This window comes from Hemitrygon akajei, chromosome 31, assembly GCF_048418815.1.
Source record: "Hemitrygon akajei chromosome 31, sHemAka1.3, whole genome shotgun sequence".
In the NCBI taxonomy this organism is placed as follows: domain Eukaryota; kingdom Metazoa; phylum Chordata; class Chondrichthyes; order Myliobatiformes; family Dasyatidae; genus Hemitrygon; species Hemitrygon akajei.
Window position 1 is genome coordinate 41,361,156 of NC_133154.1, and position 13,469 is coordinate 41,374,624.

Sequence of the window (13,469 nt, forward strand, 5' to 3'; positions counted from 1 at the left end):
AAAAGCAGGACCTCGAGGGTGGTAATCTCAGGATTGCTACCTGTGCCACATGTCAGTGAGGGGCAGAGTAGGATGCTCGAATAGAATGCTCTGGAGGATGAGCACATGGCTGATGAACTGGTGTAGGGGGCAGGGTTTCAGATTTCTGCATCATTGGGACCTCTTCTGGGGCAGGTGGGACCTGTACAAGAGAGATGGGTTACACCTGAACTATAGGGGGACCAATATCCTTGCAGGGAGGTCTGTTAGTGCTATTGGGGGGGGGGGGGGTTAAACTAAATTTGCAGGGGATGGGAACCAGAGTGCCAGAGTAGATAGTGGAACGGGGGTAAAAATAAATGATGTTAGTAGTTCATGCAAAGTCACTAATAGGAAGGTTGTGTGTGGTGGTAATAATCTTCTGAGGTGTGTTTATTTCAATGCGAGGAGTATTGTGGGGAAACCTGATGAGCTGAGGGTGTGGATTGACACATGGAATTATGACATTGTAGCCATTAGTGAAACTTGGCTACAGGAGGGGCAGGACTGGCAGCTTAATGCTCCAAGGTTCTGATGTTTCAGACGTGGTAGAGGCAGAGGGATGAAGGGTGGGAAGGGTGGGGGGGAGGTGGCTTTGCTAGTCAGGGAAAATGTTACAGCAGTGCTCAGGCAGGACAGATTAGAGGGCTTGTCTACCGAGGCCATATGGGTGGAGCTGAGAAACAGGAAAGGTATGACCACATTAATAGGGTTGTATTATAGACCACCCAATAGTCAGTGAGAATTGGAGGAGCAAATCTGCACAGAGATAACAGACAACTGCAGGAAACTTAAAGTTGTGATTGTAGGGGATTTTAATTTTCCACATATTGATTGGGGCTCCCATACTGTTAAAGGTCTAGACGGGTTAGAGTTTGTAAAATGTGTTCAGGAAAGTTTTCTAAATCAATATTTAGAGGCACCGACTAGAGAGGATGCAATATTAGATCTCTTATTAGGAAATGAGTTAGGACAGGTGACGGAAGTGTGTGTAGGGGAACACATTGGGTCTAGAGATCATAACGCCATTAATTTCAACTTGGTCATGGATAAAGATAGATCTGGTCCTCGGGTTGAAGTTCTAAACTGGAAAAAGGCCAAATTTGAAGAAATGAGAAGGAATCTAAAAAGCGTGGATTGGGACAGGTTGTTCTCTGGCAAGGATGTCGTTGGTAAGTGGGAGGACTTCAAAGGAGGAATTTTGAGAGTGCAGAGTTTGCTGTTCATAGACTTCAGTTCAGCATTCAACACAATCATCCCTCAGAAACTGATCGGAAAGCTGAGCCTACTGGGCCTGAACACCTCCCTCTGCAACTGGATCCTAGACTTCCCGACTGGGAGATCTCAGTCAGTCCGGATCAGGAGCAGCATCTCCAACACCATCACACTGAGCATGGGGGCCCACCAGGGTTGCGTGCTCAGTCCACTGCTGTTCACTCTGCTGACCCACGACTGTGCTGCAACACACAGCTCAAAACACATCATCAAGTTCGCTGATGACACGACTGTGGTGACTCATCAGCAAGAACAATGAGTCAGCTTACAGAGAGGAGGTGCAGCAGCTAACGGACTGGTGCAGAGCTAACAACCTGTCTCTGAATGTTAACAAAACAAAAGAGATGGTTGTTGACTTCAGGGGGGCATGGAGCGACCACTCCCCACTGAATGGCTCCTTGGTAGAGATCGTTAAGAGCACCAAATTTCTTGCTGTTCATCTAGCAGAGAATCTCACCTGGTCCCTCAATACCAGCTCCATAGCAAAGAAAGCCCAGCAGCATCTCTACTTTCTGCAAAGGCTAAGAAAAGTCCATCTCCCACCTCCCATCCTCATCACATTCTACAGGGGTTGTATTGAGAGCATCCTGAGCAGCTGCATCACTGCCTGGTTCGGAAATTGCACCATCTCGGATCGCAAGACCCTGCAGCGGATTGTGAGGTCAGCTGAGAAGATCATCGGGGTCTCTCTTCCTGCCATCACAGACATTTACACTACACACTGCATCCACAAAGCAAACAGCATTATGAAGGACCCCACGCACCCCTCATACAAGCTCCTCCTGCTGTCTGGGAAAAGGCACCGAAGCATTTGGGCTCTCACGACCAGACTATGTAACAGTTTCTCCCCCAAGCCATCAGACTCCTCAATACCCAGAGCCTGGACTGACACCTTGCCCTATTGTCTTGTTTATTAGTTATTGTAATGCCTGCACTGTTTTGTGCACTTTATGCAGTCCTGGGTAGGTCTGTAGTCTAGTGTAGGTTTTTTTTCTGTGTTGTTTTTTATGTAGTTCAGTCTAGTTTTTGTACTGTGTCATGTAGCACCAGGGTCCTGAAAAACGTTGTCTCATTTTTACTATGTACTGTACCAGCAGTTATGGTTGAAATTACAATAAAGGTGACTTGACTTGACTTGACTTTGTATGTTCCTGTCAGGATTAAAGGCAAAGTGAAGAAGAATAAGGAACCTTGGTTCTCTAGGGACATTGGAACTGATAAAGAAGAAGAGAGAGATGAATGACATGTATAAGAAACCGGGAGCAAACAAGGTGCTTGAGGAGTATAAAAAGTGCAAAAAATACTTAAGAAAGAAATCAGGAGGGCTAAAAGAAGACATGAGGTAGCTTTGGCAGTCAAGGTGAGATAAATCCCCAGGACCTGACAGGGTATTCCCTCGGACCTTGAAGGAGACGAGTGTTGAAATTGCAGGGGCGTTGGCAGATATATTTAAAATGTTGGTATCCATGGGTGAAGTGCCCGAGGATGTTCTGTTGTTTAAAAAAAGGCTCTAAAAGTAATCCGGGAAATTATAGGCCGGTAAGTTTGACGTCAGTAGTAGGTAAATTATCGGAAGGAGTACTAAGAGATAGGATTTACAAGTATTTAGATAGACAGGGACTTATTAGGGAGAGTCAACATGGCTTTGTGCGTGGTAGGTCATGTTTAACAAATCTATTAGAGTTTTTCAAGGAGGTTACAAGGAAAGTAAATGAAGGGAAGGCAGTGGATGTTGTCATGAACTTCAGTAAGGCCTTTGACAAGGTCCCGCAAGGGAGGTTAGTTAAGAAGATTCATTTGCTAGGTATACATGGAGAGATAGTAAATTGGATTAGACATTGGCTCAATGGGAGAAGTCAGAGAGTGGTCGTGAGGAAGGTTTTCAAAGCCTGCAGACGGATCTGGACCAGCTGGAAAAATGGGCTGAAAAAATAGCAGTTGGAGTTTAATACAGACAAGTGTGAGGTATTGCACTTTGACAGGAAAAACCAAGGTAGAACATACAAGGTAAATGGTAGAGCAATGAGGAGTGCAGTAGAACAGAGGGATCTAGGAATACAGATACAAAATTCTCTAAAAGTGGCATCACAGGTAGATAAGGTAGTAAAGAGAGCTTTTGGTACATTGGCCTTTATAAATCAAAGTATTTGGAAAGAGTTGGAATGTTATGGTGAGGTTGTATAAGGCATTAGTGAGGCCGAATTTGGAGTATTGTGTGCAGTTTTGATTACCGAATTACAGGAAGGATATTAATAAGGTTGAAAGAGTGCAGAGAAGGTTTACAAGGATGTTGTCGGGACTTGAGAAACTGAGTTACAGAGAAAGGTTGAATAGGTTGGGACTTTATTCCCTGGAGTGTAGAAGAATGAGGGGAGACTTGATAGAGGTATATAAAATTATGATGGGTATAGATAGAGTGAATGCAAGCAGGCTTTTTCCACTGAGGCTAGCGGAGAGAAAAACTAGAGGTCATGGGTTAAGGGTGAAGGGGGAAAAGTTTAAAGGGAACATTCGGGGGAACTTCTTCACACAGAGAGTGGTGGGAGTGTGGAATGAGCTGCCAGTGAAGTTGTAAATGCTTTTAACATTTAAGAAAAACTTGGACAGGTACATAGAAACATAGAAAATAGGTGCAGGAGTAGGCCATTCGGCCCTTCTAGCTTGCACCGCCATTCAGTATGATCATGGCTGATCATCCAACTCAGAACCCTGTACCTGCTTTCTCTCCATACCCCCGATCCCTTTAGCCACAAGGGCCATATCTAACTTCCTCTTAAATATAGCCAATGAACCGGCCTCAACTGTTTCCTGTGGCAGAGAATTCCACAGATTCACCACTCTCTGTGTAAAGAAGTTTTTCCTCATCTCAGTCCTAAAAGGCTTCCCTTTATCCTTAAACTGTGACCCCTCGTTCTGGACTTCCCCAACATCGGAAACAATCTTCCTGCATCAAGCCTGTCCAATCCCTTTAGAATTTTATACATTTCAATAAGATCCCCCCTCAATCTTCTAAATTCCAGTGAGTATAAGCCTAGTCGATCCAGTCTTTCTTCATATGAAAGTCCTGCCATCCCAGGAATCAATCTGGTGAACCTTCTCTGTACTCCCTCTATGGCAAGAATGTCTTTCCTCAGATTAGGGGACCAAAACTGCACACAATATTCTAGGTGCGGTCTCACCAAGGCCTTGTACAACTGCAGTAGAACCTCCCTGCTCCTGTACTCAAATCTTTTTGCTATGAATGCTAACATACCATTTGCCTTTTTCACCACCTGCTGTACCTGCATGCCCACCTTCAATGACTGGTGTACAATGACACCCAGGTCTCATTGCATCTCCCCTTTTCCTAATCGGCCACCATTCAGATAATAATCTGTTTTCCTGTTCTTGCAACCAAAGTGGATAACCTCACATTTATCCACATTAAGTTGCATCTGCCATGAATTTGCCCACTCACCTAACCTATCCAAGTCACCCTGCATCCTCTTAGCATCCTCCTCACAGCTAACACCTCCGCCCAGCTTCGTGTCATCCGCAAACTTGGAGATGCTGCATTTAATTCCCTCGTCTAAATTATTAATATATATTGTAAACAACTGGGATCCCAGCACTGAACCTTGCGGTACCCCACTAGTTACTGCCTGCCATTCTGAAAAAGTCCCGTTTACTCCCACTCTTTGCTTCCTGTCTGCCAACCAATTCTCTATCCACATCAATACCATACCCCCAATACCGTGTGCTTTAAGTTTGCACACTAATCTGTGTGGGACCTTGTCAAAAGCCTTTTGAAAATCTAAATATACCACATCCACTGGCTCTCCCCTATCCACTCTACTAGTTACATCTTCAAGAAATTCTATAAGATTCGTCAGACATGATTTTCCTTTCACAAATCCATGCTGACTGTCCGATTATTTCACCTCTTTCCAAATGTGTTGTTATCACATCTTTGATAACCGACTCTAGCATTTTCCCCACCACCAATGTCAGACTCACCGGTTTATAATTCCCCGGTTTCTCTCTCCCTCCTTTGTTAAAAAGTGGGGTTACATTAGCCACCCTCCAATCCTCAGGAACTAATCCAGAATCTAAGGAGTTTTGAAAAATGATCACTAATGCATCCACTATTTCTTGGGCTACTTCCTTAAGTACTCTGGGATGCAGACCATCTGGCCCTGGGGATTTATCTGCCTTTAATCCCTTCAATTTACCTAACACCACTTCCCTACTAACATGTATTTCCCTCAGTTCCTCCATCTCACTAGACCCTCGGTCCCTTACTATTTCCGGAAGATTATATATGTCCTCCTTAGTGAAGACAGAACCAAAGTAGTTATTCAATTGGTCTGCCATGTCTTTGTTCCCTATGATCAATTCACCTGTTTCTGACTGTAAAGGACCTACATTTGTCTTGACCAATCTTTTTCTTTTCACGTATCTATAAAAGCTTTTACAGTCAGTTTTTATGTTCCCTGCCAGCTTTCTCTCATAATCTTTTTTCCCTTTCCTAATAAAGCCCTTTGTCCTCCTCTGCTGATCTCTGAATTTCTCCCAGACCTCAGGTGTGCCTGGATGAGAGGTGTATTGAGGGATATGGGCCAGGTGCAGGTCAATAGGACTAGGCAGAAGAAATGGTTTGGCACAGCCAAGAAGGGCCGAAAGGCCTGTTTCTTTGTTGTAATGTTCTATGGTTCTATGGTTTGGGAATCTGTATATAACTCCCAGCAAGGTCTTTTTACCCTTGAGAGAGAGGGACTGAGAGACACCAGTCAGTGTACAGATCACTCCCTGAGAGAGAGGGTCAGAGAGACACCGGTCAGTGTACAGATCTGCCCCTGAGAGAGAGGGACAGAGAGACACTGGTCAGTGTACAGATCTCGCTCTGAGAGAGAGGGGGACTGAGAGACACTGGTCAGTGTACAGATCTGCCCCTGAGATAGAGGGGGACTGAGAGACACTGGTCAGTGTACAGATCTCGCTCTGAGAGAGAGGGGGACTGAGAGACACTGGTCAGTGTACAGATCTGCCCCTGAGATAGAGGGGGACTGAGAGACACTGGTCAGTGTACAGATCTCGCTCTGAGAGAGAGGGGGACTGAGAGACACTGGTCAGTGTAAAGATCTCGCTCTGAGAGAGAGGGACAGAGAGACACCGGTCAGTGTACAGATCTGCCCCTGAGAGAGAGGGACAGAGAGACACTGGTCAGTGTACAGATCTCGCTCTGAGAGAGAGGGGGACTGAGAGACACTGGTCAGTGTACAGATCTACCCCTGAGATAGAGGGGGACTGAGAGACACTGGTCAGTGTACAGATCTTGCTCTGAGAGAGAGGGGGACTGAGAGACACTGGTCAGTGTACAGATCTGCCCCTGAGATAGAGGGGGACTGAGAGACACTGGTCAGTGTACAGATCTCGCTCTGAGAGAGAGGGGGACTGAGAGACACTGGTCAGTGTACAGATCTGCCCCTGAGATAGAGGGGGACTGAGAGACACTGGTCAGTGTACAGATCTCGCTCTGAGAGAGAGGGACAGAGAGACACCGGTCAGTGTACAGATCTCCCCCTGAGAGAGAGGGACAGAGAGACACCGGTCAGTGTACAGATCTCCCCCTGAGAGAGAGGGACCGAGAGACACCGGTCAGTGTACAGATCTGCCCCTGAGAGAGAGGGACAGAGAGACACCGGTCAGTGTACTGATCTGCCGCTGAGAGAGAGGGACAGAGAGACACTGGTCAGTGTACAGATCTCCCTCTGAGAGAGAGGGACTGAGAGACACCAGTCAGTGTATAACAGATCTCCCTCTGAGAGAGAGGGACAGAGAGACACCGGTCAGTGTACAGATCTGCCCCTGAGAGAGAGGGACAGAGAGACACCGGTCAGTGTACAGATCTCCCGCTGAGAGAGAGGGACAGAGAGACACTGGTCAGTGTACAGATCTCCTCCTGAGAGAGAGGGACTGAGAGACACCGGTCAGTGTACAGATCTCCCCCGAGAGAGTGGGACAGAGAAACACCAGTTAGTGTACAGATCTCCCCCTGAGAGAGAGGGACAGAGAGACACCGGTCAGTGTACAGATCTCCTCCTGAGAGACACCGGTCAGTGTACAGATCTCTCCCGAGAGAGTGGGACAGAGAAACACCAGTTAGTGTACAGATCTCCCCCTGAGAGAGGGGGACTGAGGGACGCTGATTAGTGTACAGGTTTCCCTCTGAGTCAGTAAAGTGTGTGAAGATTGAGCTCGATGGTATCGGAAAATTTCTTGGTCCATGAGATCATTGCTTGCTTCCCGCAAAAAACTGATGAAATCTCCGACTCAACTAAGAAATCCTTTTGTGGACACCATCGCTTGCTGCTACTGATGTCTCATTTCTTGATGTGGTTTGTGGTGTCCCAGTTTGGACCATGTGACCTTCCTCCTCCTCCTGTTGGTTATTTCAAGCTCGCAGGGGTTTCTTTGCGAGCACTGAGAGTCAGATCTAGCTCGCCACCCCCCACCCTCCACATCCGCAGCAGGCTGTTTCACCACCCTACTGAGAATCTCTCTTTTTCAGCCTTCCACAGCTTAATGCCTTTGTTTGATTTGGAAGCATGTCAGGCACACCGACACCACCATACTCCCTCCGTGGAAGGCTGTTCTTGTGGGGGAGCTTCATTTCCAATTTCATCCACACCCTCACCTCAAATAGCTGTGGAGTGTTTGTTAAATGGTGTGAGATCAAGTTGAGGTTCAACAAAAAATGCTAAATCTGTCCTAAACCCTCGGCTTCTCCTGCGTCAGCAAAAGACTGATTCTGCTGCTAGAACACAAACTTCCTCCTGAGAGAATAGTAAATGTACATCAATACCTTCATCACTAACAGGAAAGCCACAACAGTAAAAATCAAAGACGGTACTTCAAACCGGGTTATATCCCACAGATACACAAAGAGGGTACATCAAACTGGGTTGTATCCCACAGACACACAAAGAGGGTACTGTACTTCAAACTGGGTTGTATCATACAGTCACACAAAGAGGGTACATCAAACTGGGTTGTATCCTACAGTCACACAAAGACAGTACTTTGAACCTGGTTGTATCCCACAGTCACACAAAGACAGTACTTTGAACCTGGTTGTATCTTGCAAATGCCTCAGACTGGGGTGGATCCCACACTGAAAGTGTGTGGTTTAAAATACTTATTTCCAAAGTATGAGTGAGCGCCTTGAATGCGTGTGCATGGACGGTAGTGCGAAAGTCACCTGTCCCGGACCTTTCCCAGGACTCCGGTAGTGTGAAAGTCACCTGTCCCGGACCTTTCCCAGGACTCCGGTAGTGTGCATCTTTGTGTGTTATGGACCAGGAAGCATGAAGTTTGTTGACGACTGGTTGGAATGGACTAAGTGAGTGTCTGCACATATGTTGCTAGAGAAAGGTAAATGTGAGAAGACTGCACAATGGCCTGTGATTGTTCTATGTTGATGTAAAATGCAAAAATAGATGAATCAGAGAGAGTGTACAAAAATTAAAGAAGGGAATATCACCAAAAGAACAAGCAAATTGTCCAAGGCTTCTTCCACTGTTGTGATGAGGCCACACTTGGGTTGGAGGAACAACACCTTATATTCCATTTGCATAGCCTCAGCGTGAGCAATGACTTCTCAAACTTTCAGTAATGTCCCCCACCACCCCCTTCCCCTCTCTCACCTTATCTCCTTCCCTCTGGTGCTCCTCCCCGCTTTTCTTTCTTCCATGTCCTTCTATCTCCTTCACCAATCAACTTCCCAGCTCTTTACTTTATCCTTCCTCCTTCAGATTTCACCTATCACCCGGTGATTCTCTCTCCTCTCCACCAACCAGCCCAAAACATCGACTGTACTCTCTTCCATAGATGCTGCCTGGCCTGCTGAGTTCCTCCAGCATTTTGCGTGTGTTGCTCGGATTTCCAGCATCTGCAGATCTTCTCTTGTTTGTGGAAGCAGACTGTCTAACTCAGTGTTTAAAACAATTAGCATCAGAATCTGTGGATGAATTACATATTTGTCACTTGCTGCACCCCAGGTTTGAATAAAGTCCCTGACAAATGGCACCTCCTGAGCGATTGGTGAAGCTACTGTCAGCCAGTGCCTGCCTCAGCTGGAGATCTGCAATAGCTGTAGCGGAGGCCGGAGGTGGAGGGGTTGCGGGGGGGTGGGGGGGCGGGGGATGAGCAACAGGTTGATTTAAATGTATCCTGAACTGATCTCTCAGGAGGCTAGAAAATATTTCTCTCGCATTGGCATAAGATACACAGTGGTGCACAAAATTCAATTAGGTTAATATGTAGAACACCCGCAGAATATATTTTAAAATATTCTGGATTAGTCCCAGAAGCAGGAACACCCATCTTAATAAATGTTATTGTACATGAGTTGCAACCAAGGTTAAGGAAAATGTATTGTCTACTGTTACTTTTGTGAGATGAGATGAGATAAAAATGAATCTCAGGTTTGTATAGTTTATATACTTTGATAATAAATGTAGTTTAACCTTTGGGTGAAATTGTGAGTGTTTCATAATGTTGCAACATCAAAGGATGAAAGCTGTGAAGGGGAATGGGAACTGTTAGGGTCACATATTTACTTCACCAGCATCCAATCTTCAGACATGAACACAGGTTGTAGATTGAATCTAGAATGCAGCTCTGAATAATAGTTTTCCTGGAGCTGTGCACTGGACGTTGATTGCAAACCAGCCAATGCTGATTAATAATGATCATAATATGATCAAATTCACACTGAAATTTGAGAAGAACAAGCTAAAGTCAAATGTATCGTTATTACAGTGGAGTAAAGGGACATAAGGGCAAGGTTGCTCTCTGTTTCACGGAGACATGGCTCACTCTGGACACACCGTAGACCTCGGTAAGACCAAACAGCTTCTTGACTAACTGGATGGAGCAGTCGCTGATTCAGAGAACGCAAAAGGTGGAGGGTCTGTGCGTCATGACAAACTGTTTGTGGCACTCAGACACAGCAATCTGATTGAATTCCTGTTCTCCTGGCCTGGAACATCTAACGATTAAACGCCGACTGTTCTACTGAACAAGAGAGTTCTCCATGATCCTGAATACCGCCAAAGGCTGATACTGAACAGGCACTCGAGGTACAAACAGGAAACAGCCTATCCCGGCGCCTTTAAAGTCATTGTCGAGGATTTCAGTCAGGTTTGTCTGAAGAAATTTCTGTCCAATTATCATCAACATATCACCTGCAGCACCAGGTGTCCCAACACACACGGCCACTGCCATATTACCACAAGGAATGCCTTCTACCTGATTCCTAGACTGCATTTTGGGAAATCTGATCACTTGGCTGTCCTCTCCCTACCTGCATACAGGCAGAGGCTAAAGACAAGGCTCCAGTGGTATGGACACTGAGGGGGTGGTCACGGGAGGCAGAGGAGCAACTGTGGGATTAATACGAGTCAGTGGACTGGGCCAGGGTCTGAATGAATACGTCACAGACTTTATAAATTAAGTCATAGATAAGTGTGTCCTCACAAAATCATTCTGAGTCCTCCCCAGCCAGAAACCCTGCATGTACCACGAGACCTGCAATCGGCTGAGGGCCGCGTTGGTGCCATTCATGTCTCGGACCTCCAGAAAGCCACCAGCAGGTAAAATGGCAATTTCCGACCAAACCTGAGGCAAATGGGGACGCTATCACTTCTTACAAAGTGAAATGAAGGAAGATAGATGACAGCAGGGTTTCACTCCCAAATGATCTCAATATCGTCTAAGCTCGCTTTGACTGTCAAAACATGGAGGAACCTTCGCAAGCTGCCACAGACCCCAATGACCCCATGATTTCAGTCTCTGAGGCCAACATGAGAGCATCCTTCAGGAGGGTGAACCCACGGAAAGCATCCGGCCCTGATGGGGTACCTGGCCAAGTACTCAAGAATGAACTGGCTGGAGTGTTCACTGATATCTTTAACCTCTCGACTTGACAATCTGAGGAACCCATCTGTTTCAAGCAGGTTTCATTTATATCAGTGCCGAAGAAGAATGTGCTAACCTGTCTGTTAGGGTTAATGTTAGGGTTAATTCGAGACTGCCATTACAGGTCAGGAGTGGCTCACGTAATGAGAGGGGGGGGGGGAAAAGGGATATAAATAAGAGCAGATTGTAAGGGGAAGTCGGAACGCGCCTTCTCCAGCGACTCCGTCGATTCGCTGTGCCAGTTACGAATTCTGCACTAAACCCAAGTTTTGTAATATTCCGGTGTTGGTTGTCTCTCTTCCTAAACGAACACAGGGCAGAATTTCAAGCCCAACATTTGGTGACCCCGACGTGGGGAGGGAGAGACAACACAGGCTGGCGGGTCCGACAGCAGACAACTTGCGGCCGCAACCTCGACTAAGGTCAGGAAGTGCCTGTTATATCGAAGACTTCCACTAGATAGTTAAATCACCGAGTTAGATCTTGTCTGCTGACAGATCCTCACCAACCCCAAATTACCCTGGGAGAGATCATTCCCGGTGCAGAATCGTGACTGGTAAGTACTAACTCTTATCTGTTTTTAGGAAGATCCTCCGCCCGTGGAAAAGTCTTCTGAGTGAGGGTACCCGCCGCCCACGAAGGGCATAAAAGTCTCAGGAGTGAGGAGGAGCAGAGAAAAGTGTCGCGGTACACCGTAGTACACAGGGATACTGACGGCGCCTACCTTAGACTGGTTGTTAAGAGGAGAAATCTCCCACGCGAAGGTCAGGTTTTGAAAGGCGACCGTCCCACATTTGATCCTCTCTGTGTACTAGGGAGCCATGGAGCACTTCAATTTCGAGTTACCGAAACTCAGACATTTGTGTGTTGAGTAACAGAGTATATGAGAGTTTTTAGAAATATGGTAAAATTGATAACTGTGCGAGTTCAATAATCTAACAGTGAGCAGCCGCAGGGGTCGGACACCATCAAGGTAGGAGTGGAAGTGTTCCTCCGAGGCCTGGGGAAGCTCACCTGGAACGGAAAACGGTGGCATGGTCCATACCCTGTCACCGAGGTCTCCAACAGGGCATTAAAAGGTAAGAAGGGAGGGGGACAATAACTGGCATCATTTTCTACTGGCTAAATAAGACCTCTGGCAAGTGGGGAGCGTTTCTGGGACAGTCGGCTCTAGGACTGTCTATTTCAATTGCTATCTTTATTACGTGTGGTTGTTGTTGCGGGACTATAGATCGAGCCTTGACCGGAAAGGATGGACCTCCACCGGCGTACCAGGCACCCTTGTTCCCGGTGGAAGGGGAGGACACGGCCCTCCTGGAAAGCAGACGCGCTATGGGAGGACACGGACTGAAATGGACCATGGCAAGGGGGGGATTGTGAATTTATTCTTGAATAAGTTTTCTGAAATGTTGCATGCTACTTGTAAAAATTGCGGATGTTTAGGGAACCCCTACCCATATTTTGTGACCCTAGGTCGGACAAATCAGGATAAGCAAATAGGGAGGAAATGCCAAAGAGTGCCGGGGGACGCTCACCTCCCTGCCTGATCCTGGCAGCCGCGGAAAAGCTTGTAAGGGATGTGGCCTCTGGGAGGCCAAGGGAGGGAGTGTTAGGGTTAATGTTAGGGTTAATTCGAGACTGCCATTACAGGTCAGGAGTGGCTCACGTAATGAGAGGGAGGGGGGAGCGAAACTGGGGACCCCGCTACACCGAAACTACCAGTGTCACGCGATTCAGTAAACAAAAGAAACAGGTAACTCGTGAGCATATGGCTGCGGGCCAATAAGATGGACACAAGTGCCCGATATTACCTAATATGTAGCGGGGGGTTGTTCTGGGGGGAAAAGGGATATAAATAAGAGCAGATTGTAAGGGGAAGTCGGAACGCGCCTTCTCCAGCGACTCCGTCGATTCGCTGTGCCAGTTACGAATTCTGCAATAAACCCAAGTTTTGTAATATTCCGGTGTTGGTTGTCTCTCTTCCTAAACGAACACAGGGCAGAATTTCAAGCCCAACATGTCTCAATGGCTATCGTCCAGTGGCACTTACATCTGCTGTGAGGAAGTGCTTTGAGAGGTTGGTAAGGAAGCATATCAAATCCTTCCTGAAAAGTGACTTAGATCCATTCCAATGTGCCTACTGATACAACAGGTCAACAGCAGATGCCATTCAATACTATCATTCCCTCAAAACTAATCAATAAGCTCCTAGACTT